Genomic DNA, 27820 nt, shown 5'->3' with positions numbered 1-27820 from the left:
AACAGCCTTTTAATGTTGGTTTTGGAAGATCACTAAAGGAACTGTAGAGGTTAAAATACCTGTGAGTTGTACAGACAGGATTATTTAAATGCAATGAGCCTGAAAATTTGGGTTTTAAGTGAAAAATGAAAACAGAGACTAACTATGTCATAAAATGGCCAAGTACACATCCCAGAGAAGAAATGAAAGGAACAAGATTAACACAGCAGCATTTTTAGGAGAAAGGTAACTCCTCCCTATAATATTGGAAACTAATGTAAGAGAAAATATGAAGTATAAGACTTTTAATACTATGTCATTCCTCAAGGAGATAAAACAATTATTTCATGTTATTTTCTCCCATCTTTCAAATTCCACATCGATTTCTAGATTATTTATTTCAAGCTTCATAATGTAATTGAAGACTTACTGAACACTAGAAAATGAGGTTTGGTTATTTAAAAGTCCCATGACTTAGAGCAATTCAGATTTATTTTAGTCACTATTATAACTCTTATATACCAGACTTAACCTGCAACAGAAAACACAAAATTGTAATTTTTTTCAAAAGAAGGCTAAAATCATGTGTATTTTATTGTTTATAGCCACAAAGGCATATGGTTTTTGCATTTTATTTTTGTTGTAAATCTTAATTATGGAGTGAAGGAAGTATACATTGAAAGTACTTTATGAACAGAAAATTCAAAAATCATTTTTATTGAATCTTAAAACCTTTGGTCAGTTTCCTTTATCCACTATACTACTCTGTAAGTTCTGTTCTCCAACTGTATTATCTTGTTTTCCAGGAGAGTATAGGGCAGTTGAAACATTTATTATTAGTGATAAGGGGAACAGATTAGAGAGGCAGGAGAGATTGGAGTAGATGTGTATTAGAATGTCTACATACAGTCAGTGAGAAAAGGCAATCATAGAGAAGGCCACTGTGTTCATTATTCCACTCTTTGGGCAAAATAAAGGGGTAAGATAAAACCCTCTAAAGAACAGATTTCAACTTTAGTCACTTTCTCTTCTTAGAGTTAAATAAGTTAAGCATAGCATAGTTCATTTTATCCATTTTTGTTGTTGTTGTTGTTGTTGTTGTTGTTTGTTTGATTTTTCAAGGTAGGGTCTCTCTGTAGCCCAGGCTGACCTGGAATTCACTCTGTAGTCTCATGGTGGCCTTGAACTCATGGTGATCCTCCTACCTCTGCCTCCTGAGTGCTGGGATTAAAGGCGTGCACCACAACACCTGGCTTCATTTTTCTCCATATTTTAACAACACAATTTCACTGGATCATCTCAGTATTAAAAGGTAATTATGCACATTATTGTCCCTATTTTTCAAAAGAAAAAAAGCAAATCCAAGGCTCATGTACATTACAAAGACAATGGTACTGATCAGTGAAGAGTTCAAATGCAGATATTCCGTTTCAAAATCCATTTTCCTCTGCTTCCTTCCCCCCACCCCCTTTACAGTGGCTACTTCTCTCCTTCATGGCTATAGTCTTTTTTTTTTTTTCATTCATCAAATATTGACCATGTTTTACCATTTAGATGTTTTATTGACAACTTACATAATTATAGACAATAAAATAAGACAGTGTCTTAAATTCAAAAGCTTATCTAGAGTAAACAAGGATCCCAAAGTACATAGGATTAATTTGTTGAAAGCAAATTTGTATAATGTATAAGCCAGCCATGAGAAATTGTGTTTCATAACTTCTTATTCAACTGATGGCAAAATCAAGTACAATGCATTTCCTAAAAAGGAAATTATGAATAGCAGGCATGTTTTCTGATTGTGGAAGACATGGAGGATATGTTTAAAATGCACAGTTATCATCAGTTAAATCCCCCAATTCCTGTTGGAGAGACACATAGCCCTTTAAGATATTTTTATTGAAATACTACATTTTTCTCTAATTTATGTGCAGACTATGTTTTTAACCTTTCTCCATCCATCAGCAAACTTAGGTTAGGCATAACATAAAATAGCATTGAATAGTCTGATTGGGCATATAATTGAGTACAAAAGATTCTATAGGAAATGAACTTATTTCTAAACATTCTTCAGAATTATGTTTTTTTTTTTAATTTCATTTTATATGAAACATTACAAAGTTATACTCCTCCATCTTGTTTCCCCAGTGCCTGCCACATGGGGACCCTCCCCTGTGCATCATGTTATCTACTGTGGTCCATGAAGGCCTCAGTTAGTCCCTGTGGGGTAGCAGAAGGACCATGTCTTAGGGTATTCCTCTTAAAAACTTTCCACCTCCTCTTCCACAGTGTTCCCAGAGCCATGAACCAGTCCGATTAAGTGTTGAATTGTCTATAGTCTCTGCCTTTCTATTTGATATGTTTTGATTGGTCCACAAGTCTTTTCTATCACCGTGGAGGTGGTGGTCAGGCTAGCAATAAGGGCAGTATTCATATGTTCCCTTCCTCTGCAATTTCTGCTGGGCCCTGGCCAATACGATAGAAACTGGAAGTCTTGTGGTAGGCAGTCAGCTATCTTCTTGTCTTATTGATGGACCTTCATCTCCTTCATTTTCTCTGCTATCTTTAAAATAAAACAGATCCTCCAAACAAGTTAAACCTAAGTTAAAGGGGGTATACAAAATTGAGAGACTTTATAATGTGCAAGCCCACTGTTCTTCAGAGAGGAGTAGGGGCTTATCCCTGCAATCTGAGTTTCCTGACCATGGCATTCTGACTTGGTTTCCAGTATGTGATATGAGTTATCTCTCTCTGAGTGGTTCTCATGTCCAATTAAGGGAAATCTGGTTACCCACAGAGACTGAATGTTATTATTGCACAAGTATATACTTCTTGTCTAGCTGGTTGATTTTGTAGTCTATAGATCCACTGCTGATTCATTTTGTTGGTGACTGCTGTGCTCTGGCAGCTCCTATCGGGCTCTCCAGCACTATGAGGGGCAGCCAGGAGGAAGTGAGTTTCCCTTTCCATTCTATCATGGTATTCCAATGTCCTGTGACCATAGTCTGTGGTGTCTTTAGCAACACGGTCATACCTTTTAGCTCTGGTAGATAATCAGGTGTTTTGGCAAGGCCCTACCTTGTTTTGGGGACCTCATGGATATCCCTCGCCAACAGCTTGCTGTGGGAGATAAACCAATTCTGGGCTTGGAATTTACTGTCAAGAGCCCATGGTTTTAAGGTAAAGCTTTTTCCATCTCCTGTCTGGGTAGCTCCCTTTCCCCATTTTGGTGGTTATATCTTTTATTATGCTAGTTAGGAAGGGGGTTTCTGTGGAACTGTTTCACGTTGTCTTAATTCTTGTGTAATTGCCTCTCTGTATCCTACCTCTTTAAGCCATTCCCATATCCAGTATTTTGTCCTTCCCCTATTCTGCCAGGTAACTCCTCCTCTCCTCTCTCCCTCTTTCTTCTCTGTATTGGTCTAATTCTGGTTTTATGATCATATTTCTAGTGCTTAGAACTATTTGCACATATCTAAAATTAATTCCAGTTAGTATCTAAAGCTGACAGTACATGAGGTGTTTATCATTCTGAGGCTGTGTGACCTCACTTACCAGGATATTTTCCAAGTCTCTCCATTGTCCTAAAATTTTAATTATTTCATTTTTCCTTAGGTGAGTAGAATTCCATTGTGTATATATGCCATATCTTCATTAACCATTCATTTACTGATGAGAATCTTGGCTTATTCAAGTTACTGGCTATTGTGAATAAAGCAATAACAAAAATAGTTGGTCATGTGTCTCTGTGTCTTTAGAATGTGTACCCAAAAGAAGTATAGCTGGCTCTATTTTCAGAATTTTATGAATTTTCCATACTGACTTCCATAGTGGCTGTAGCAATTTGCACTGCCAGCAGCAGTGGATGAGGGTTCCTCTTTACTCACACCCCTGCCAGTATGGTCTGCCTTTTGATATTTTAAATATTGAGGTTTTAGTTACCTTAGAGAGAGAAACAGGGGGAAAGGGAGAGAGAGAGAGAGAGAGAGAGAGAGAATGGACTCAGTGGGGCCTCCAGCCACCCACTGCAGTCAAACACCAGATGCATGAGCCACCTTTTGCATATGATTTATATGGATAGGAGTTGAACCTGGGTCCTTTCCTTAGGCTTTGTAGGTCAGTGCCTTAATCACCAAGCAGTCTCTCCAGCCCTCGTTTGATTTTTGATGTTGCCATTCTGATTGGAATGAGATGGAATCACATACTAATTTTAGTTTGCATCTCCCTGATGAGTAGTGACACTGAACATCTCGTTTTGTGCTTAATGGCCATTTGTATGTCTTTGAGAATTCTGTTCAATTTCTTGCCCCATTTTTTGAATGGAGTATTTGATATTTTATTGTTTAGGTTTTTTTAAATTCTTTGCAGATTCTTGATATTAAAGCTTTGTCTGAGTTATAGCTGATAAAGACTTTCTACCATTGAGGAGGCTGTCTATTGACCCTATTGATGGTTTGTTTATCTGTGCAATAGACCTTTTTTTTTTTTTTTTTTTTTTTTTTTTTTAATTTCATGTTGTCCTGTATTTGCTTGATACCTTGAGCTACTGGCTTCTTACTCAAAAGTCTTTTCTTATGCCTATATCCTAGAATGTTAACTCTACTTTTTCTTCAAGTTGATTGAGAGTTTCAGGTCTTATATTAAAGTTCTTGATACACTTGGAGTTGACTTCTTTTGTGCAAGGTAAGAGGAAGGGGTCCATATTCAATCTTCTACATGTAGCTATCCAGTTTCTTCAGCAGCACTTTCTGAAGATGCTGTCTCTACTCCACTGAGCATATTTGGCTCATTTTCAAAGATCAGGTAGGTAAAGCCAGGCGTGGTGGCACACACCTTTAATCCCAGCACTCGGGAGGCAGAGGTAGGATGATTGCCTTGAGTTAGAGGCCACCCTGAGACTCCATAGTGAATTCCAGGTCAACCAGGGCTACAGTGAAACCCTACCTCAAAAAAAAAACAAAACAAAACAAAACAAAAAAACAATCAGGTAGGTGTATATACTTAAACTTGTACCTGTATCTTTACTTCTATTCCATTGATCTATGTGCCTATTTTTATGTCAGCACCACACTGCTTTTATTACTATGGCCTTATACCATAATTTGAAATCAAGTGTGGTGAACCCACCAAAAGTGTTACTTTTGCCCAATAAATTTTGGGCTATCTGTTGCCTTTGATACAACCATTTACGTTTAGAGACAGTTTTTTCTAACGCTGAAGAATGTTGCTGGGATTTTGATGGGAATTGCATTGGATCTTTACATTCCCTTTAGCCATTTTAACAATCTTAATTCTCCCAATCCCCCAGTGCTTTCTTCAATGCTTTTTTGTTTTCATTGTGTTTCCTTGGTTCAGGATATTAAAAAGTATTTGATTTCTTTTGTGCACATTTGTTTGTGTGTGTGTGTGTGTGTGTGTGTGTGTGTGTTGTCATGGTGTACATGAGCCTAGTGATTTTTGTTTGTTGATTTTGTATGCTGCCACTTTGTTGCAGTGTTTCTCACTTCTTAGGTGAGACTTTTGATTACAGTTCCAATCGAATTTGATGTTCTCTTTATATACGGGGTTTTTTTTTTTTTTTTAAATCTCATCTGGGTTTAGTTTTGGTTGGTGGTATCAGTGAAGGAACTTATCCATTTCTTCAAGGTTTTCCAATTTTGTAGAATTTAGATATTTGAAGTATATCCTGATGATTCTTTCAACCTCAGTAAGGTCTATTGCAATATCTCCCTTATTGGTTCTGGACTTGTTGATTTGATTTGGTTCTGATCTTGTTTGATTTGAATCTTCTCTTTTTGTTTTCTTTTTAACAGATTTACTAGAGGTTTATTCATCTTGCTTGTTTTGTCAATGTACCAGCTCTATAATTCATCAATTTTTATTTTTATTTCCAATTATTTGATTTCTGCTGTGATCTTGATTAATATTATTTTTCTGGTACTATTGGGTGTTGAAGGTTCTTGTTATCCCAATGCCTTCATCAGGATGGTTAAGTTTCTGATTTGAGATCACTCTGTTTTTCTAATTAAATTATTTGATGTTATAAACTTCTCTTTGATGACTGCCTTCATTGTGTCTCATATATTTTGGTATGTTATGTTTGTATTATCATTCAGCTCCAGAAATATTTTAATATTTTTGATGTCTTCAGCCATCCATGCATTATTTAATATTGAATTGTCCAGTGACAAGGTGTTGTATTTTTTGTTGTTTCCCTTTTTGCTAATCTGTAGCTTTATTGCATTGTAGTCTGATGTAGTGCATGGAATTATGTTGATTTTCCTGATGAGGTTAAGTCATGGTGCCCCAATATATCAGGTATTATAGAAAATTCTGTGACCTGCTGAGAATAATGTGCATTATATGGAATTAGGATGGAATATTCTGTAGATGTCTAAGTCCAATTGATGTTTGGTATTTTTTAACTCCCTTTGCTCACAGTTAACTTTCTACTTAGATAATATGTCTAATGAGGATAGTGGAATATTAAAAAGGGGCTATTTCTGCTTAATTATCCAACATATTTTTCTTTGTAAAATTGTGTTCATATGTTTGGTGCAAATAGGTTGTTTATTGTAATCACCTCTTCCTGTATTGTTCCTTTGATGAACATGAAGTAGCTTTGTTTATCTCTCTTTTTTAAAATGTTTTTGGTTTTTCAAGGTAGGGTCTCACTCTTGTTCAGGCTGACCTGGCATTAACTCTGTAGTCTCAGGGTGGTCTTGAACTCATAGCGATCCTCCTATCTCTGCTTCCCAAGTGCTGGGATTAAAGGCGTGTGCCACCACGCCTCTCTCTTTTGATTACTTTTTGGTTTGAAGTCTATTTTGTCTGGTACCTGTATAGCCACTTCTGATTAGTCCTTATTCCTATTAGCTAGGAATAACTTTTTCTATCCTTTAACCTTTAGTTGTTGTCTATGTTGTTTGGTAAGGTGGGTTTCCTGATGACAACAAATTTTTGTGATCCAGGTTTTAATCCTTGGTCTTTTGTCAGGTGCATTGAGTCCATTGATGTTTTGTGTTAGAACTGTTATATGTGAGTTAATCCCTGTCAAGTTAGAAGCTTTATGAATTTTGGTATTTTCTTGTACCAAAAGTATAGACTGCAGCTTGGAGAGAAGGCTTAGCAGTTAAGAAACTTGCATGCAAAGCCAAAAGACCCAGTGCCCACATAAAACCAGATACACAAGGTGCACATGTGTCTGGAGTTCACTTACAGAGGGTAGAGGCCCTAACCAGCCTATTCTCTCTATCAGACTTTTTTTCTCTTTTGCTTTTCAAACAAACAAATAAGCAATAAAGAATGTTTCACGAATTTGGCTGTCATTCCTGTGCTGGGATCAAGATAATCTCTGTTTAATCCAATTTTAGTGTGTGTGGTGCTGATATGAGCATGGCTACATTTTTAAGTGCCTTTCATGAGCATTAGCCTAAATCACCTCTAAAATCTGTTTGTTCTAAGACTCCAATTTCTATATTTCCCCTTTTTTAGTTTCCTTTTTTGTACTAAGTGAATACAGTCAAGTTGGTACCATTATTAGCCTTCTCCCTGTCCTACCTCTCCTCTGGCCCCTCCTTGTTGAGGTATATGGGTCATGCATTGTGGAGTTAGCCCTCAGTTATGGGTAGGAGGAAATGTCTCTGTGTATCATTACCCAACGTGCAGAGCCAAATGTTTTAAAATTAGGCTTTACTTCCCCACCCCCCATCTCAGGATCCCTTCTTTCCAGAGGTTTCATATCCCTGTTGAAGATTAAATATTTTAGTCTACCAACAAGGAGAAAAGTTTCAATGTTACCAATTTATTTTGGGTATAATTTTGTGTTTATTTACCCCCAGCCTCCTCTTTCCACCTCCAAACCCTTCTTCTCTATTGTCTGGGCCCCAAGTTACCTGTGAGGTATGCCAGCAACTGTAGTTGTTCCAGATTAGGAACCACAGATGAGTGAGAACATGTGACATTTTTCTTTCTGTGAGTGCCACTTGGCCAGTGCACCAGGCTCATAGACATCAGCCAACTCCCTGATCTTGTGAGGGCTGTACAACCCGGCCACTTCTACTACCTATGCAATGCCCCATCCCACTGCCAGTAGCTACTTAGGGCACCATATCAGATTCAGAGAAGAAAACAGGAAAACAGCCAATCAACTGCCTTGGGGAACCAATGAGTCCTCCATAACCAGCCCATCTGTATTCAGTAGGAGAGCAAGGACACAGAGCCACAGGAAGGACACAGTGGAGATCAAGTCAAAAGGATATTAGACATCCCACCTTTGGTACTAAGGAACAGCCAGAGTGGCTGGTGTGCATACACCCTTTAGAACCTGAACATCTCAAAATATAGAGCCATCACTAGCATATTCTATTCAAACATAAAGTAGAACACTCACTGAAGACACTACAAGGTAAAATTTTTGTTTCAACCTTAATTAAACAAGATGCCCATTCTGTAATAGGCAGACCACAACACAAAAGACACAACATGAAACATCAAATGGAGGGAGCACCAAAACACTGCCTAGTCCCACAATAGATGTCTCCAAAGAAAACAAAGAGGAGAAAACAGGAATAGAACCCCAAAATGAAGACATGAAATATTTAATCCTGACCAATCAAATGGCAGATCTGGCAGCAAATAACAACAAAAATCAAACACATAAATAAAATCCACACAACAGAATTAAGCAGACTTCACCTAACATACAAAACTCAGAGAGACCTCAAAATGGAGTTTAGTGAAATGAAGAAGAGCCAAAAAATTAGAGGATATCAATAACCAGCTGGTTAAGCTTAATGAAGATATATGTAAATGCAAGAATGAATTCTAAGAAGCATGAAGAAAATCAAAATATGACCTGAAACTCTAGCTCAACAAAGGGAGGGATACTATAGAGAAGAAGGCAACAGAAAATACAAACCAAATTAAACTAGTGAAAACATCTCTAGAAACCCTCAAGGACAGAGTTAATCATATGGAGGACAGAACCTCAGACATGGAGGACAAAACAGAAGAAATAGTCCAGGAGACAAAAACTTAAAGACATTCAAAAAATCTTATGAACAGAGCATGAGGGAACTGTGGGATACCCTAAAATGACCTAACATTTGAGTTACAGGTATACCAGAAGGGGAAAAAATTAATACTAAAGTCATTGAGAAATTATTCCACAAAATCATTGAAGAACTTTCCCGTCCTCTCAAAAGAGAGTACCATCAAGATATGAGGAGGTATTGGTCATTTTCCCCCAGTCGCCCATGTAGTACCTTCTGGCTCTAAAAGCATTGACTGTCTGGGGACTGACTCTATTCCAACTTCCAGTCATGCCATTCCATTTTACATGTCAACTACATAAGGTGTCTTAAGCAGTAGGGTCTTACCAACAAACTTTGGTGGGTCATTGAGTACTCAGACAGAAATCTGTCTGTCTTTTAGGAAACCTTGTAAGTCTCTCTGATCAAAAGCTCATTGTGGATGATGGCCACATGCTGATACTGGGAGTTACAGGTCAGTGCCTACTAAGAGAAGGAGGAAAAAGATAACTAATATACAAGAGTTAGAGAGAAGAGAGAGGGAGAGGGAGACGGAGGGAGGAAAGATGTAGAAGATTAAGGTTAGTCTTCATCATATGCTCTCTGGTGTCTTGTGGTTCATGTGTTCCCTGTAAGGGCCTGGTGAAAGTTCAACCATTTGGCCTGCCTTTTAGGAAGTAGAACTTTATGGTACCATTGCTGTTTGGGTCTAGATTTGTGTGTCCCACCCTTCGATGCCCTCCCCTCCCTCCCCACACATCTTATTGTCTAGTCCATGAGATGCTTGCTGGGTATGTAAGGCATCTTGGGTAGATTCAGGGTTAGGTACTGTAGATGAGTGAGACTATGTGGTGATTTTTTTTTTTTTTTCTGTGATTGGGTAAGTTCACTGAGAATGATCTGTTCCAGGTTCAATCATTTTTCCTCAAATTTCACTGTGTCATTTTTTTCTTACTGCTGTATAGAATTCCATTGTGTAGATATACCACATCTTAGTTATCCATTCTTCTAGTGATGGACATCTGGCTTGATTACAGCTCTTAGCTATTACGAATTGAGCCACTGCAAACATGTTTGAGCAAATCTCCATGGCCTGTGGTTTGAAGGTTTTAGGGTACATGCCCAGTAAGGGAATAATTGGGTCTGTTGGTATCTCTATAATCAGCTTTTTCAGGAATCTTCATATTGCTTTCCAAAGTGGTTGTAGCATCCTACATTCCCACCAACAGTGGATGAGTGTTTATACTTTTCCACATCCTCACCAGCATTTATTTTCATTTGATTTTTTTATGTTTGCTATCCTTATTGGGATAAGCTGGAATCTCATAGTTGTTTTAATTTGCATTCCTCTGATGGTTAGGGATGTTGAACATTTTTGTCCAAGCAACTCATGGTCTAACTACTTAGCAGCAAATAATCTGTTGTGATGCCCACACAAGTGCAATAGCGGCACACAGCCATGGTAGGAACCCATCTGCTCTTGATTTGGATAACTGATCCCCTCAGTGGTGTGGGACCCATAGCTGGAGCTGGGAAACAAGTTAGAACCATATCCAAACATAAACCCACTCTCCATTATCAAGCTATCATCAATCATGGGCGACAAGAGGGCCTACACCTATTAAATTCTCTATAAAAAAGTAAGGGTTATTTCATTTGTCCTGGTGCTAACTTACTCTACATTGGAGAATCTGCTACTCTTTTTCAGATAGATGTAGACCCTAAGGAGAGAGCTACCCCATCATACCTCAAAAGGGCCCCGGCTGCAACTAAGAAAAATTGGTGAAAGAAGCAAGGTGCTGTTTTCCTGGTGAACCGGAAACCAGCACAAGGGGGAAGGAGATCAACACAGAGAAAAATCAACTCCTACCAAATCAGAGAACCAGAGCCCCAGAGGACCCCAACACCTCATCACTGAAGTAGACCAAAAATGAACCCAACATAGCTCAGGGAAATTTTGCAGAAGAGGTGGCGGAAAAAATGTCAGAGACACATGTTGGGTCATGATATGAAGAGACATTTATCTTACTCATAACTGTGGGCTAACTTCACAATGCATGACCTATATACTTCAACAAGGAGGGGCCATGGGGAGAGGGTAGGTGTCAGATGAGCCTAATAACGGTAGCAAACTGACTGTATTTGCTGAATACAAAACTAATTAACTTTAAAAATAAATAAAATGGGAAAACAAAGATATGAGCTAACAGAACTCCAAACAAAAGTAAAAACTCTCCAAGGCACACCATTATTAAACTTCTAAACAATGAAAAGAAAGAGAGTGTGCTAAAAGTAGCAAGAAAGAAACAACACATGATGTACAAAGGCAACCACATAAGAATTACCTCTGATTTCCCTCAGAGAGCCAGAGATCCAGAGGCCCACAACACCTCATCACTGTAGCAGACCAAAAATGAACCCCACATGACTCAGGGAAATTTTGCGAAAGAGCAGGAGGAAAGAATGTCAGAGCCACATGTTGGGTCACGATATACAGAGACATTTATCATACCAATAACTGTGGGCTAACTCCACAATGCATGATCCATATACCTCAACAAGGAGGGGCCAGTGGGGAGGGAGTAGGACATGGATGAGCCTAATAATGGTACCAAACTGCCTGTACTTGCAGAACAGAAAACTAATAAAAAAAAAAAAACAGTGAAAAACAATAAAATAATGAGAAAGTGACATTAAAAAAACAAAACAAGCAACAAAAAAGTATTGCCTCTGATTTCTCAATGGTAACCCCAAAAGCCAGAAAGGCCTGCAATGTAGCATTTCAAAGTCTAATAAAATCTGGCTTCTAAGCAAAACTACTATGCCCAGCAAAAGTATCCCTGAAAATAGATTGTGAAATAAAAACTTTTAATAATAAAAGCCAACTTTATGATTATATTAACACATAGCCTAATCTACAGTGTAATCCTGTAGAGTTCAGGGACTTCTCAACACAGAATAGTTAAACAACAAATCTCAAGAGCCTTCAAAAATAATATCACAATATAACCAAATAATAATAACCAAATCTAGAGCAGTCTCAAAAAAAGTCCAAGAAAACACAACACAAGCACCCCAACATGGCAAGGATTAAAAGAAACCTCACAGTTATAACATTAAGCATTAATGGTCTTAATCCACCCATCAAAAGACCCAAGTTAACAGGGTAGATAAAAAAAAAATGGACCCTTCAATTTGTTGCCTTCATAAAGCTGACCTCACCACTAAAGACAGACTCTTCCTCAGGGAGAATAGATGGTACATGATATTTCAAGCAAATGGAAATAAGAAAGAAGCATGTAATACAATATTAATATCTAATAAAATAGACTTCAAACCAAAAGTAATCAAAAAGGACAAAGAAGGCCACTGCTTACTCCTCAAGGGAATGATCCAACAAGAGAACATCACAATCATAAATCAATATGCACCAAACACAGGTGTACCAACGTTTTATATAACAAAACTGACTTGAAAACAAAACAAAAATAAACACGGACACCATCATAGTTGGGGACTTAAATACCTCACTATCATCCATATACAGATCATCTAAACAGAAAATGAACTAGGAAGTAAGAGAGCTCAACAATACCATAGATCAATTTGGCCTAATGGACATCTAGAGTATTCCACCCAAAATCTACAGAACACAAATTCTTCTCCTCAGCCCATGGAATAGTCTCCAAAGTAGATCATATATTAGGCCATAAAGATGCTTCCATAATTCAGGAAAAATTGATGTAATTTCCTACATCATATCAATTCACATTGCTATAAAGCTAGAAATTAACAACATGAGGCCATGAGGAGAAGGAGAAGGTAGTGGTCATGGAAGAGAAGGAGGAGGGGGTATGTCATGGAGAGAGAGCAAACAGAAAGCTGGAGGTCAGGGACTAAGCCACTGGCAGTTGCCTCCATTTGCTATTGAGAGCCCAAGCTGGCTCCTTACTTGTCAGCAGTCTGCAAGAGTAGTGCCAGTAAGGGGAAGGGCGAATGAGCAAGTTACTGCCAGTAGGAGGTGGCCTGACCAAGAGGGCACCACAGGTGTAGTGTGAGGGGAAGCCTGCTGCCTGATAACTCCCTTTGCCTTCCCTTTACTCTCCTTCTCTCTCCTCACCTCATGGCCATGGAGCCACACCATGCTGGTGCCCACTGTCATTCAGTAAAAAAGGGCTCAACTCCAACCATGACAGGCCCTATAAGACTTCAGAAAAGAAAAGCAAGAAGCAATTGAATATATTAATGAAGTACAAAATGAAATAGACATAATGAACAAGCCAGTGATTTTTGAAAGTAGAAAAGAAATATAACATACTTCATCAACGATTTTTTCAGAAGAGGTCAGAATTGATTTTCAAAATCCCATATTTTGGGATAACATCATTTGTCACCCATCTACATGGACCTGCATTGCTTGGGGAGGAAAATGAAGACTCACTGTATTATCTGACCAGACTTGAGGTGGCAGAAGTTGAAGATATAAAATCAGGCTATGAAATAGATTTTTATTTATTTATTTTGAGGTAGGGTCTCACTCTAGATCATGCTGACCTGAAATTAACTATGTAATCTCAGAGTGGCCTTGAACTCAGAGCGATCCTCCCACCTCTGTCTCCCAAGTGCTGGGATTAAAAGCATGAGTCATCAAGCCCAGCTAGATTTTTTATTTTGATGAAAATCCTTGCTTTGAAAATAAAGTCATCTCAAAAGAATTCCTTGAATGAGAGTGGTGATCCATCTTCAAAGTTCACTGAAATCAAATGGAAGTCTGGAAAGGATTTGACAAAATGCTCAAGTCAACCACAGAATAAAACCACAGAATAAAGTAGGAAGAGGCAGCATGAAGGGCTGAGAACTTCTTTATGGTCCATTATGATGCAGGTTCAGATGAGTTAGGAGAGGTCATCAAAGGCACTATTTGTCCAAATGCCAACCAAGTACTACTTGGTTCCTGACATGGATGGCAAAGGAAAGGGGAAAATGAAGAAGATGATGAAAAAGGATTGCAAGATATTGATGAAGAAGGACATGAGGATGAAGGTGAAGAAGATGAAGATGATGATGAAGTGGAAGAAGCAGAGGAGGATGAAGGAATAGATTACTAATAAAAAATAACACTCATGAATTACAAACTTTTATTTTTTACTTAAAAAATATCCAGTCCCTGGGAGCAAGTTGAAGTCTTTTCTCTTCACAACCTTTCATGCTCATAGCCTTGCTTTTGAAGTCTCTTTTTCTCAACATTATGGTTCTCAATTTATTTGGGGGTTATCCTGATCAGAATACAACAGGAAAAGAATCTCTTTTCTTGTTGTAAATTCTATTTTATATCTGCCAGTCTAAAGAAGAACTGTATGGAATCAATACCACCACAGTGCTTCATGGGGAAAAAAAGGAAAACCTCCTTTCAAGCTGCCAGAAGCTGGGGGGGGGGTGCTGGGCCTCAGTACTAGTGCATAGATTCTGGCTTCTTTCCTCTTTTCTCAGAGATTACACTAGGTGAATATTGACAGCATTTACCAACATACACCTGTCTACTTTCTTTTCTATCTATCTATCTATCTATCTATCTATCTATCTATCTATCTATCTATCAATGTGGTATAGAAGATCACCAAAGGGTGAGCTTGAGATGTCTTGGGGGGGGGTGCATTTCAACAACATGGCTTCTCCATTTCCATGCTTAATTGTGATGTTTAATAGACTTCCCTACAGTTTAAAATGACCAAGATCTGTCCAAGCAACACATTGTTTAACCTAATTAGCAACAAATAACCGGATGTGATGCCCACACAAGTGCAATAGTGGTACACAGCCATGGTGAGGAATCAATTGCTCTTGATTTGGCTAACTGATCCACTCAGTAGTACTAGACCCATAGCTGGAGCTGGGAAACAAGTCAGAACCATACCCAAACACAAGCCCACTCTACGATATCAAGCTACCATCAATCACAGGGTATAAGAGGGCCTAAACCTATCATACTGTCTATCAAAAAAGTAAGTGTTATCTCAATTTTCCAGGTGCTAACTTACTCTCCGTTGGAGAATCTGCTTCTCTTTTCCAGATAGATGCAGATCCTAAGAAGAGAGCTGCCCCAACATACCTCAAAAGGGGCCCAACTGAAACTAAGGACAACTGGCGAAATAAGCAAGGGTGATGTTTTCCTGTGAACCGGATACCAGCACAAAGGGGAAGGAGATCAACGCAGAGAAAAATCAACTCCTACCAATCAGAGAGCCAGAGCCTCAGAGGCCCCCAACGCCTCAGCACTGAAGCAGACCAAAAATGAACCCAACATGGCTCAGGGAAATCTTGCGGAAGAGGGGGCGGAAAGAATGTCAGAGTCACATGTTGGGTCATGATTTGCAATGACATTTATCATACCAATAACTGGGGGCTAACTCCACAATGCACGACCCATTTTCATTAACAAGGAGGGTCTAATGGGAGGGGGTAGATCACAGATGAGCCTAAATAATGGTACCAAACTGCCTGTATTTACTGAAAAGAAAACTAATAAATTAAATTTAAAAAAAAAAAAAAAAAGAACCGGGTAGATAAAAAAAGAATGGACCCTTCAATTTGTTGCCTTCATAAAGCTGACCTCACCCCAAAAGACAGACTCTTCCTCAGGGTGAATAGATGGTACATGATATTCAAGCAAATGGAAATAAGAAAGAAGCATGTAGTACAATATTAATATCTAATAAAATAGACTTCAATATGACAGGGTAAAAAACATCAACACACAAAAATCAGTAGACTTTCTATATGCAAATGACAAATATACAGAGAAAGAAATCATTGAGGGTGTCCCATTTTTAGTTGTAAGAAAAAAATTAAAATATCTTAGAATAACATAAACAAGGATGTGAAAGACCTACATCCTGAAAACATTAAAACACTTAAAAAAGAAATTGAGAATGAATTGAGAAGATGGAAAGACCTTCCATGATCGTAGATAGGTAGGATTAATATTGTGAAAATTGCACTCCTACCAAAATTAATAACAGGTTTAATGCAATACCAATAAAAATTCTAGCATCATTCTTCACACAGAGGGGGAAAAAAAAGGTCTCAAAATTCATATGGAATGGCAGCAGGCCTCAGATATTGAAATGTATCTTCAGCAAAAGAAACACCTCTGGAGGTATCACTGTGGCTGATCTAAAGCTATATTACAAAGCGAACGCTATATTAAAAATAGTAACAAAACCAGCATGGTACTTGCATAAAAAAAGAGAAGTACATATGAACGAAACAGAATTGAAAATGTGGCACTTAGGTTAAGTAACTACAGCTACTTGATCTTTGACAAACCTGCCAATAACATAGAGTGGAGAAAATATGACATCTTTAACAAAGGTGGTAGTCAAATTGGATAATAATATGTAGAAAAATAAAACTAGACCCACTCATCTCACCAAACACAAAAATCAAGTTGTAATGGATTAAAGACCTCAATATAAGGTCTGAAAATCTTCTCCTCCTTGAAGAAAAAAAAAAAAAAAAAAGGAGGAGCTCTCAACAACCTAAGAGTAGGAAAAGACTTCCTAAACAAAAGCTAGTAGTGTAGGACATTAAACAATCGCTTATTCAATGGGATTTCATGAAGCTAAAAGCATTTGTACAAACATACCATAATCAGAGGCAATAGAATGGGAGAAAATTTGCACCAGCTATATATACCACTAAATTAAAACAACTATGAGATTCTACCTTATTCCAGTAAGGATGGAAATCATTGAAATATCAAATGACAGCAAATGGTGGTGAGAATGTGGAGAAGGAGGCACCCTCATACACTGTTGGCAGGAATGAAACTTGTACAATCACTATGGAAATCAGTATGGGGATTCCTGAAAAGGATGAATATAGAGCTGTCTACAGACCCAGTTATTCTCTTATTGGGTATTTACCCTAAATGCTTTATGCTTCACTAGAGAGATATTTGCTCAACCATGACTACAGCTGCCCAATTCATAATAGCTAAGAACGGGAATCAACCCATGTGCCCATCATTGGATAAATGGATAATGAAGGTTTGGTATATTTTCACGATGGAAATCTACTCAGCTGCAAGAAAAAAATTATATTATTAAATTTGTAGAAAAATGAATGGACTTGGAATAGATCACACAATCACAGAAAGACAAATGCTACGTGAGTCACTTATCTATTTTTCCTAAAGTGGATCAGCTCAAGTTGCTGACATACCTGATAAGCAACATGAGGCCCAGACAGTAGGAATGGAAGGGAATGGAGGAGTAGAATGGGAGGGTGGGGAATAAAAACACAAAACTAAACCTAAAGTGAACTGGCATCATAGAAACCTTTACATAGCAAGATAAAATAAAATGTTAAACCCACAACAGGAGTATGAGGGGAGTACCTGTAAATAAGTGTCCTTGAGAGGGTGGGATGAAGGTTAAACTTATTATTAGTTATTATTATTATTAATTACTTTTTTCTTTTTGGCTTTGGCATGTAACTTCCACCTCAAGTAAACAGTTGCTACCCATAATGAGCTGTTGATCAGAGAGACCTACATAGTCTCAAAATCAAGACAAGCTTCTATCAAAGCACTTGGTTACCCACCTGAGGTAAAAGGTAAAACATTATTGCTGAAGACACCATATAGAGCCAACAAAGAACCCAGAGAGACCTGGCTGGAGTCAGGAAGTGAGACAGACCAAATACAGTTAGCTCCTCTTGTTTTGGAAAGCACTACATGAGCTACTGGGGGAAAGTGGCCAACAGTGGTTCTTACCAACCATGGTTCTAAGCCACTCAGAATCAAACACCCTGACAAGGTCTACAAATAAGTACAATAGTGGAAAATAGCCTTGGTAAGTAACCAAGAGCTTTGGATTGGCTAAGAGATCCTCTCATTGGAAAGGAACCCATCTCACCGGGTGGGAACCAGGCTCCAATCCTATGGAGACAAAGTTTCTGCAGGCAGAGGTGTTGAGTGTCACAGTACAGCACACATGGGGGCGTCAGAGGACAACCTCAAAGTATTGAGTCTTCTTGTAGTCAGGTTCATATTGCTGTTAAAAATCACCTGAAAAAGAGCAGCTTTGGGGAAAGAAAAAAAAATTGCTTTGGCTTACAGACTCAAGGGAAAGCTCCACGATGGCAGGGAAAACTATGGCATGAGCAGAGGGTGGACATCACTTCCTGGCCAACATCCAGTAGACAATAGGAACAGGAGAGTTTGTCAAACACTGGTAAGGGGGAATGAGCTTTAATACCTACAAGGCCACCCCCAACAATGCACTGCCTCTAGGAGGTATTAAGCCCCAAATCTCCATCAGCTGGGAACCCAGCATTTAGATCACCTAAGTTTATGGGGGACACCTGAATCAAACCAGCACATTTAATCCCTGGTCCCCATAAACTGATAACCATACATGATTTAAAATTCAATGCATACATCCAACATTAAAGATCTCCACAGGTTTTATCAATCCCAATGATGTTCAAACATTCAATAGTGCAAGGTCTTTTAACTGAGCCATAATACCAAAACATTACCCTAAAACTCATAATAGCACAGAATAAAAATTCACACTGCAAAAGATGGCATTGGACATAACAAGGAAATATTCAACCAATATAAGATTTAAATAGGGAAAACATCAAACTCTGTAGTTCCAAGTTCAACAAGTCTAGTCAGAGACAAATCTTCAAGTCCCATAATTCTAACCAGCAACATTTCTTTGGAATTCTAATTCCTTCCCTCCAGCTAGACTACTCTAAGTCTTGGAAAACATCATCAGGCCAGCAACTCTCTTTGGCAGCCATTTTGTGTTCCCGGCATCTTTACTGGTTCTCCACTGTAAGCCATGGTTCATCCTCATGGCTCCATTGGGTCTCCATGCAGGCATCCAGAAAACATACTACACACTGCCCAGGGCCATTTCTAAAACACAATACTGTTTTTCAAATTCAATGACCTTCTATTTCCTCCATTTCTTATACTCCATAATACCAGGTAGGATGCCAAGTTGTTAATTCAGGGGGCAGTAAAGCATATTTTGAAGAACAGGACACTCTTTGAGCATTTTGGTCCCTTCAAAAGAGTCTACATTATTTCTCTAGTCCCAGTGCAGGTCAGTTGGTCTAATGTCAATGAGTGTAATCTCTCAATTGCAACTGAATGGTAGAAGTTTCATCGAAAGATTTCTTTCTTTCTTTCCTTCTTTCTTTCTTTCTTTCTTTCTTTCTTTCTTTCTTTCTTTCTTTCTTTCTTTCTTTCTGCCATATCCCTCTGCTCACACCAGTCTTTTTCTATGTAAATCAACAACCTTGCACAACTTCTCAGGACACAGGCATAACATCAAGCCTGTCATACAAACTGCTTCTAGCTCAGTCCAGATAAAGCTACTTTTCACCCTCATGAGCAAAAACACACAGTCCATAGATGATTTTACTACATTCAAGTCTTCAACTATGACCAGAATAGTCCATCAAGCTGTATTTACAGCACTGTAAGCCATCTCTCAGGCCAAGGATTCAAATCCTTCCACATTCCTCTTGAAAATCAGCTCCAAAAGGTGAAAGCCACACAGTCAGATGTCTACCAGCAAATGACACCACTCCTCAGTTCCAACATTACTGTTATACTCAGGTTTACATTGCTGGCAGAAATCACCTGACCAAGAGCAGCTTTTGATAAAAAAAAGGGGGGGTTCTTTTGGCCTCCAGACTCAAGGGTACATTTCCTAATAACAGGAAAAAAATATGGCATGACCAGAGGATAGACATCACATTAGGTGGACAATTGGAACTGGAGAATGTGCCAAATACTGAAAGGGGATACTGGCTATAATACTCATAAGCTTACCTCAAATAATACACTGCCTACAGGAGGCATTAATTATCAAATCTCCATTAGCTGGGAACCTAGCATTCAGAACACCTAAGTTTATGGGAGACACCTGAATCAAACCACCACATGTCTCTAATGGCACCTTTTTTGAAACAAGGTCTCTAATGTTGCTTGGTGTTGTAGTCAGATTCTCACTGTGGGCAGAAAATAGCTGACCAAAAGCAGCTTGCTGGGGGCAGGGGTGCAGACAAACAAGGTTTATTTTGGCTTATGAACTCTAAGGGAAGCTCCATGATGGTAGGGGAAAATGATAGCATGAGCAGAGGGTGGACATCACCCCCTCACCAGTATCAGGTGGACAACAGCAACAGAGGAATTTACCAAACACTAGCAAGGTGGAGCTGGCTATAATACCCATAAGCCCACCCTCAACAATACTCTACTTCTAGGAGTCTTTAATTCCCAAATTTCCGTTAGCTGGGAACCTAACATTTAGAACACCTAAGTTTATGGGGGGCACCTGAATCAAACCCCACACTCTGCCACTGGAAAGACCAATCTTGTTGTCCCTCTAGCTTCTGTATTCTCCTGGCTGTGCCTACTGTTTTCATGTATGCATTGGGGTTACAGATGTATATACCACATTATGTCCAATTTACATGGGGTTTTTTGGACTAGCCCAGTAGACCAGGTTGGAAGTTTTACTTTTCCTATGAACACCGCTCTTTGTTAAAGTAGAATATTTAATGTACTTATAACATTCTTTCTTAAATGTATTTATTTCTGTTATTTACTTTTAGTACGTTTTTCTTCAGCTAGATTCTATAATATGTATACTTAAAAATTTATTTTCCCATTAATTAATCAACATATCACAAAGTCTGGGATTATTTAAAGCAAATTTATGTGGGGAAACAAAAGATTTTAAGTAACAATTCTAGAATTTACATTTCTATAGTTTATATATGCACCTATTCTCCAAGCTCTTAAAAAATTTGAAACAAAAGCACTACGAGGGTCTTTTATAAATATTTAGGTCGCTCTGTACATGTAAACAAAATGATATTGGGTAGTGCTGTTAATATTCTCAAGGCACATTTGTCTTCTTGATAATCAACCTGTAAAAATATATATTAAAAATTCAAGGTTTTAAAATGAAAACAAAATACTTCAACAAATTGTAAGAACAAGTAGTGCTTCTAGTAAAATGTATGCCTATCAAAGTACATCTGAAACCTGAAAGCAATATTTCTTCTCCATGTGTTTTCTTATCTGCTATATTTACATTTTATAGAACATGGGTACTAGGTCTATTAAAATGCACAGAAATTAGACCAAAACATCAGGCACATAATTAATCTACAAATCCAGTGCCAATAATATTGTAGATTATTTCCTTAAGAAGGGAAAAAGAGAAGCATATTATGTTTTGTTTTTCTTGGAGTGGAAAATTCATTTCAACCTAATGCCAAAATTGTCAGGTTTATCATAATCTAGAAAAGATTGTATGTTCAAGGTCATCAGCATAACTACTTTATAAATGATCTCAATGATTTTCTCTGCTCAATAACCCTCACTTCTAACTCAGACACACATTGGGAAAGATAAAACCAAGTTAAAAAGACATTAAAAGGTCATATGTTATAATTCAAACCAAAGAAATATGCCTGCATTTTCTACAATATACATACCATGTAAACTTTTCCCAATGGACACTCACTATTTCGGTACTAATAACATAAAGCATAGGTTAGTATAGTTAAGAAAACAATACAAAATGGACTACACATTTATTGCCATTGGAAAAAAGAAAAACATCTGCTTCTTCCAGGTTATATTTTTAAAATATTTTATTTATTTATTTTCAAGCAGATAGAGAGAGAGAGAGGGAGGGAGAGAGAGAGGAGTGGAGTGCATGGGCATATAAGTGCCTTTAGCCTCTGCAAACACACTCCAGATGCATGGAGTACGTTGTACATCTGGCTTACATGGGTATTGGGAAATTGAACCCAGTTGTTAGAATTTACAGGCAAGTGCCTTAACCACTGTGCCATCTCTTCAGCCCCCAAATAAAACTCTTATAGTCATACAATAAAGTTAGATAATAAGATATGAAAATATTTCTATGGTAATATGGCTTCTAGGTAAGTTCACTAAGCACTGTATTTCTTTCTAATATGCGAACATATACATACATTAAGTTTCTGAATTGAATTTTGATCTAAAAGAATAAAAACTGAAAATAATAACCAGAAGTGAATTATTAAAAGACAGGAAAGCAATGACTCCAGCTTTCACTTTTTGATATTTATTTATTTTTACTTTTTATTACCATGAAACTCATTCTCAAAAACCAACTATAAAGCATTTCTAAGAAAAGTGATGTCCTGGACAGATTGCTCAGTTGGTAAGGCATATGCCTAGAAATCATAATTACCTGGGTTCGATTCGAGTCCCCACAAGAGAACCTGATGCACCAAGTGCACTAGTTTCTGTACTTTGTTTGTAGCATCTCCTCTCTTCTGTCTCTCTCTGCTTGAAAATAAACAAATATTTTAAAAGAAAATTATTTACAGTTACAAAAAAAAAAAAGTGAGGTGTGGTGACACATGCCTTTAATCCCAGCACTTGGGACTTGGGAGGCACACATAGGAAGATCACTGTGAGATCAAGGCCACCCTGAGATTACAGAGTGAATTCCATGTCAGCCAGGGCTAGAGTGAAACCCTATCTTGAAGAATTAAAAATAAATAAATAAACAAAAAAACATATCATGAGTATGAGCTAGCATAGAATGAAAAAAGCTGCAAAGTTATTACATTGAAAAATTAAGTTAATCATGATGTTTAATTAATGATACGAGCAAGAATCTTGCAAAGGTGACTAAGCTCAGTAGGAAGAAAAAAACTAATTTAACCTACAAAAATTAGAAATGAATAATTGAAACCCAAAACCCCATCTATGAATTAGTAAAGATTAGTAAAGGAATAAGTCCTAAATATACAATATAAATAACCATTTGAAGTAGCAAAGCAAATGTATTGGTGACTTTTGTTTTGCTGTGACAAGATGTTAGACAGAAATAACTTAAGGCAGATGCACTTATTGTGGCTCTGTTTCAGAGGGTCTCAGTCTGCCATATAGAGAGAAGCTCTGTGAAATCCATGGAGGTGGGAGCATGTGGTGAGACTCCTAAGGAGGATCAGAAAGCACAGAGGGAAGATGAGTTGAAAGCAGGCTATAACCTTCAAAGCTGACCATAGTGTCCAAAGTCTTAAGAGTCAGAACCCAGCTGCTAAAGGCTCCCCACTCTCCCCAAAAGTGTCATCATTTGAAGAGCAAGCATTCCAAACATACTTGTGGTAGATTGTTTTTTTTTTTATAAATGTTTCAAGTTTAAACCACAGTACAGTTAACATGCAGAGAGGTTCACCTGAGAGCAAATAAAATAGATTTAATTGGAACTGAATGAATGAGGTGATAAAAGAGATTTATACGAAAAATAAAAATAATTCCCACAAAATTCCACATCTAGTAAAAAGAAGCTATTCACAGAAACTGGAGGAATCCTAAAAAATGATAAAGAAAAGATTGTATTTTTGGTGGTATAGAAATCTAATGTCAAATGGAATCTTTTCAAGACCAATATGGAGAAAATCATTCTCATAGCATTTGTTATTAAATTTTCATTTGGTTTCTTACCTACCAGGCATATGGAAAGTCTGAAAACTGGCATCATATCACATACTTGTTAATAACAAGCTGGAGAGATGGCTCAGTCATTAAAGGTGCTTGTTTGCAAAGCCTGATGGCCAAGGCCCGATTTTTCAGTATCCATGTAAAGCCAGAGGCATAATGTGGCATATGTGTCTGGAGTTCATTTGCAGTGGTTGGAGACTTTGGTGAGCCTTCCCCCGACACATACTTGCATGCATGCACACACTCACTCTGCCTCTGTCTAATAAATTAATAAAAGTATTTTCTTATAAATAACAATAAACATTGCTTTAATAAATTTACAAATATTGTTACGAACCAAAACATATGATTTCAAAAATAAATATCTATCATATGAAATTCCACATGAAACAATATTTCAAATTAATAAAAGAATCTAGGAGGACATCTGATACAATGAGGAACAAAAGTCAAGGAGTATCATGTGCATATCCATTATCACTCTGCCTAGAAAGTCAACACTAAATACTTCTGTGTGGATTGTAAACATGAAAGTCCAGTAATGGATAAATGACCTTGTCATTCACTTGTTCAAATGCAAACTGTTCTAAATAAGATTTGTACTAGTAGCATTTGTACCAATTGACTCAAATGATGTTAACTTTTTTGATAAAATTTCAGATATATATAGTATCTACTTTTGACTGAATAGAGGTAAATATGAACAAAAATGCATAATCAATTATAATCTGTAGAAAAATGAGACACAATTGTAAAAGTTGAGAAAATTTTAACAATAAAGGGTTACACATAAATAGCTATAATAAATATAAGCTGAGATAACAAGTGAGTTAAGGAATAAAAACTAATTTAACAAAATATTTTATTTATTTTTTGAGAGAGAGTGAGAAAGTGGCAGAGATAAATGGAGATAGAGAGATAGGAAGGGCTGGAGGCAAGAAGGACGGGCACACCAGGACCAGGCCTAATTTTATATATGGTGTTTAAAAGTACCGTGTGAAATGTAGTTAAGTGACATGTGAAAAGCAAAATAACATGATGAGCAACTTCTAACCAAAATGAAGTTGTCATAGTTACATTGCTGGGGCAAACAGATGGTGGCAATGAGGGTTCTAGCATGGGGCAAAGTATTAAATTCCCAAGGGTATTCTGTATACTTCTAATGATTGGTGTCATCAAAAATGTAACTCTATGCATATTGTCCACCCAACTGTCCATCTAATCTATCATTCATCCAGATGAAAGCAAATCATGCATGTTCCCCTTGCAAGTACTGGCATATGGGAAATGAAAGACTTCTGTCATCAAATAATATACAGTAAAAATTGAGTGTTCATGATTCTAATTGTGGCATAAGCAATTTGTGTAAATATTTATATTGAAAAGTCTAGAATATAGGAAGTAGAATTTTATGGTACCATTGCCGTTTGGGTCCGGATTACTGTGTTCCACCCTTTGATTCCCTCCCCGCCCTCCCATCCATCTTATTGTCTAGTCCATGAGGTACTTGCTGGGTATGTAAGGCCTCTTGGGCAAATTCAGGTTAGGTGTTGCAGATGAGTGAGACTATGTGTCGATTTTTTTTTCTGTGATTGGGTAAGTTCGCTGAGAATGATCTGGTCCAGGTTCAACCATTTTTCCTCAAATTTCTTTATGTCATTTTTTCTTACTGCTGTATAGAATTCCATTGTGTAGATATACCACATCTTTGTTATCCATTCTTCTAATGATGGACATCTGGGTTGATTCCAGCTTTTAGCTATTACGAATTGAGCTGCTACAAACATGGTTGAGCAAATCTCTCTGGCTTTTGGTTTGAAGGTTTTAGGGTACATGCCCAGTAATGGTATAACTGGGTCTGTTGGTATTTCTATAGTCAGCTTTTTCAGGAGTCTCCATATTGCTTTCCAAAGTGGTTGTACCATCCTGCATTCCCACCAACAGTGAATGAGTGTCCCTGCTTCTCCACATCCTCGCCAGCATTTATTTTCATTTGACCTTTTGATGTTGGCTATCCTTATTGGGGTAAGGTGGAATCTCATAGTTGTTTTAATTTGCATTTCCCTGATGATTAGGGATGATGAACATTTTCTTAGGTGTGTGTTTGCCATTTGTATCTCTTCCTCTGTGAATTGCCTGTTTAACTCTGTGCCCCATTTTGTGAGTGGGGTATTTGTCTTCTTATTGTTTAGACTTTTGAGTTCTTTGTAAATTCTAGAGATAAGGCCTCTATCAGTTGGATAACCTGCAAATATTTTCTCCCACTCTGTGGGTATTCTATTGGCTTTGTTTATTATATGCTTATCTGTAAAGAAACTCTTCAGCTTCATATGATCCCAATGGTTGAGTGACTGTTTAAGAACTTGAGCCACTGGGGTTTTATTCAGGAAGTCTTTTACTTAGGAGTAACCAGAGAATAAATACAGATAAAAGTATATAGATTAAATCTAAAAAGATATATCATATTTATGCAATAAAAAAGCTTATAGAAATACATGGCCTATCCTACTGAGGAGGGCCTTCAGTGGAATGGGGATAGGAAGGAGGGAATTGATGGTACAAATAAATGATGTTTCCATACAAAGTTTTTAGTTAATAAAAAATAAAATAAAAAATGAATAATAATAACAAAAAAGCTCCTGGGATTGGAGAGATGGCTTAGTGGTTAAGGCACTTGCCTGCAAAGCCAAAGGACCCAAGTTTGACTCCCCAGGACCAACATAAGTCAGATGCACAAGGAGGCACACGTATCTGGAGTTTGTTTGCAGTGGCTGGAGGCCCTGGAGTGCCCATTCACTCTCTCTTTACCTGACTATTTCTGTATCTCTCTCTCTCTTTTTCTCAAATAAATAAAAATATTTAAAAAACTCCTATGACAATGCATTCAATAATTACAGGTGACATCACAATAAATTGATTTTTAACTTAACAGATAAAATCTTGTAAACCATAAGGAAAAATATGCCAGGAACAAATTATATTTATTTAAAGAACATTATATTGGCTTAAGATGAGAAAAGTTTAAACTCAGATATTTTATTGGTTTTAAGATTGGTGAAGCAAAATCCTAGCACGATTTCAATACACATAGAAAATATATATAAACCTTCAACAGAACACTCTTGGGGACTAAATATATTTAATGGTTAAGGGCCTTGTCAACTCGCAAGCTGACAGTCAGCAAAAGAGGAATGGGGTCCTCCATGCAGTCTTGTGCCTCCTCTAGGAGCTGGGCAGAAGTGACTGATCTGTACTATTGACTCAAGCTTCAGGTCTGAGGCTTGCACATGTATTTTTAAAAGGTTTCCTTTTTCTCCTGCTTCTTGTAGCAACTGATATAATTCCCTTTCCTTTCCTTTGGAACCATGTTTAGAAGAAGCTTGTCTACTCTGCTCAACAGTGGTTGCTGGATTTCCTTGTACTGCTCACATTTTGTAAATGCTGAGTTCAGACTTTAGGCAAGAAGACATTTCTTTGTCTGAAGGAAACAAACTTAGTATCATGAAGCTATGTAAAAGCTACATATGCCTAAAACCTCTCAAGTTGAGTCCCAGTTCCTGTCACAAGGGATTGATTGGAACTCCCTCCCACACTTTTTGCATAATAAAAGTGCCTTAGCATGTGTTGCTATTGTTACCACTACAGTAAGCTGGCTTCCAGATGTTTCCACTGAGCATCATAATAGAGAGTACAGTGTGATAAGAAAAGCACCCGCAATTTAAATATATAGGAATAAATGATAGCTGTGCTACTTGATAAACAAACATTCAATAACAATTAAAAAAAACAAGTTAATGGTGGAACACTGAAATCATTATTTTTAAGAGTATACACTATAAATTCATCCATTCTGTTCATCATGGATGAAAATAAATTACCATAATAATAATAATAACAAAATAAAAAATAAAACTATATTGCAATGAAGATTCTCAGAAGAAACAATAAACAGCTTTGTAAAGCATCATGGAATGGAAAACTGATATAATCATGAAGAACTATGGAGTGTTAAATTTGCTCCTTAAAAATAAATATACAAAATATACAATATACAAAAACAATATACAAATATATATACATAAAATCAGCAAGTAAGAAGTCATAGAATATGAATTTATATAATATAAATATGTTATTCTAACATTTAAAATCATTTAAAAGCTAAAATATGCATCTAGAAAAAATATTCCCAGTCCTTAATAGAGAAAATTGTGAAACTTCTTAAAAGATTGTAAAAATGACAAGTACAAAATTTAGGTATTTATCACAT

The 27820-nt window shown here is 37.3% G+C and overlaps 1 pseudogene; it reads left to right on the top strand.

Moving 5' to 3' along the window:
- Positions 1-154: 154 nt before the first annotated feature.
- On the top strand, positions 155-14119 carry LOC101614578 (annotated as a pseudogene).
- The last annotated feature ends 13701 nt before the right edge of the window (positions 14120-27820 follow it).

This window comes from Jaculus jaculus, chromosome 12 (genome assembly GCF_020740685.1).
Source record: "Jaculus jaculus isolate mJacJac1 chromosome 12, mJacJac1.mat.Y.cur, whole genome shotgun sequence".
In the NCBI taxonomy this organism is placed as follows: Eukaryota; Metazoa; Chordata; class Mammalia; order Rodentia; family Dipodidae; genus Jaculus; species Jaculus jaculus.
The sequence above is the reverse complement of the archived record's forward strand: the minus strand, read 5'-3'. Positions and strand labels throughout refer to the sequence as shown.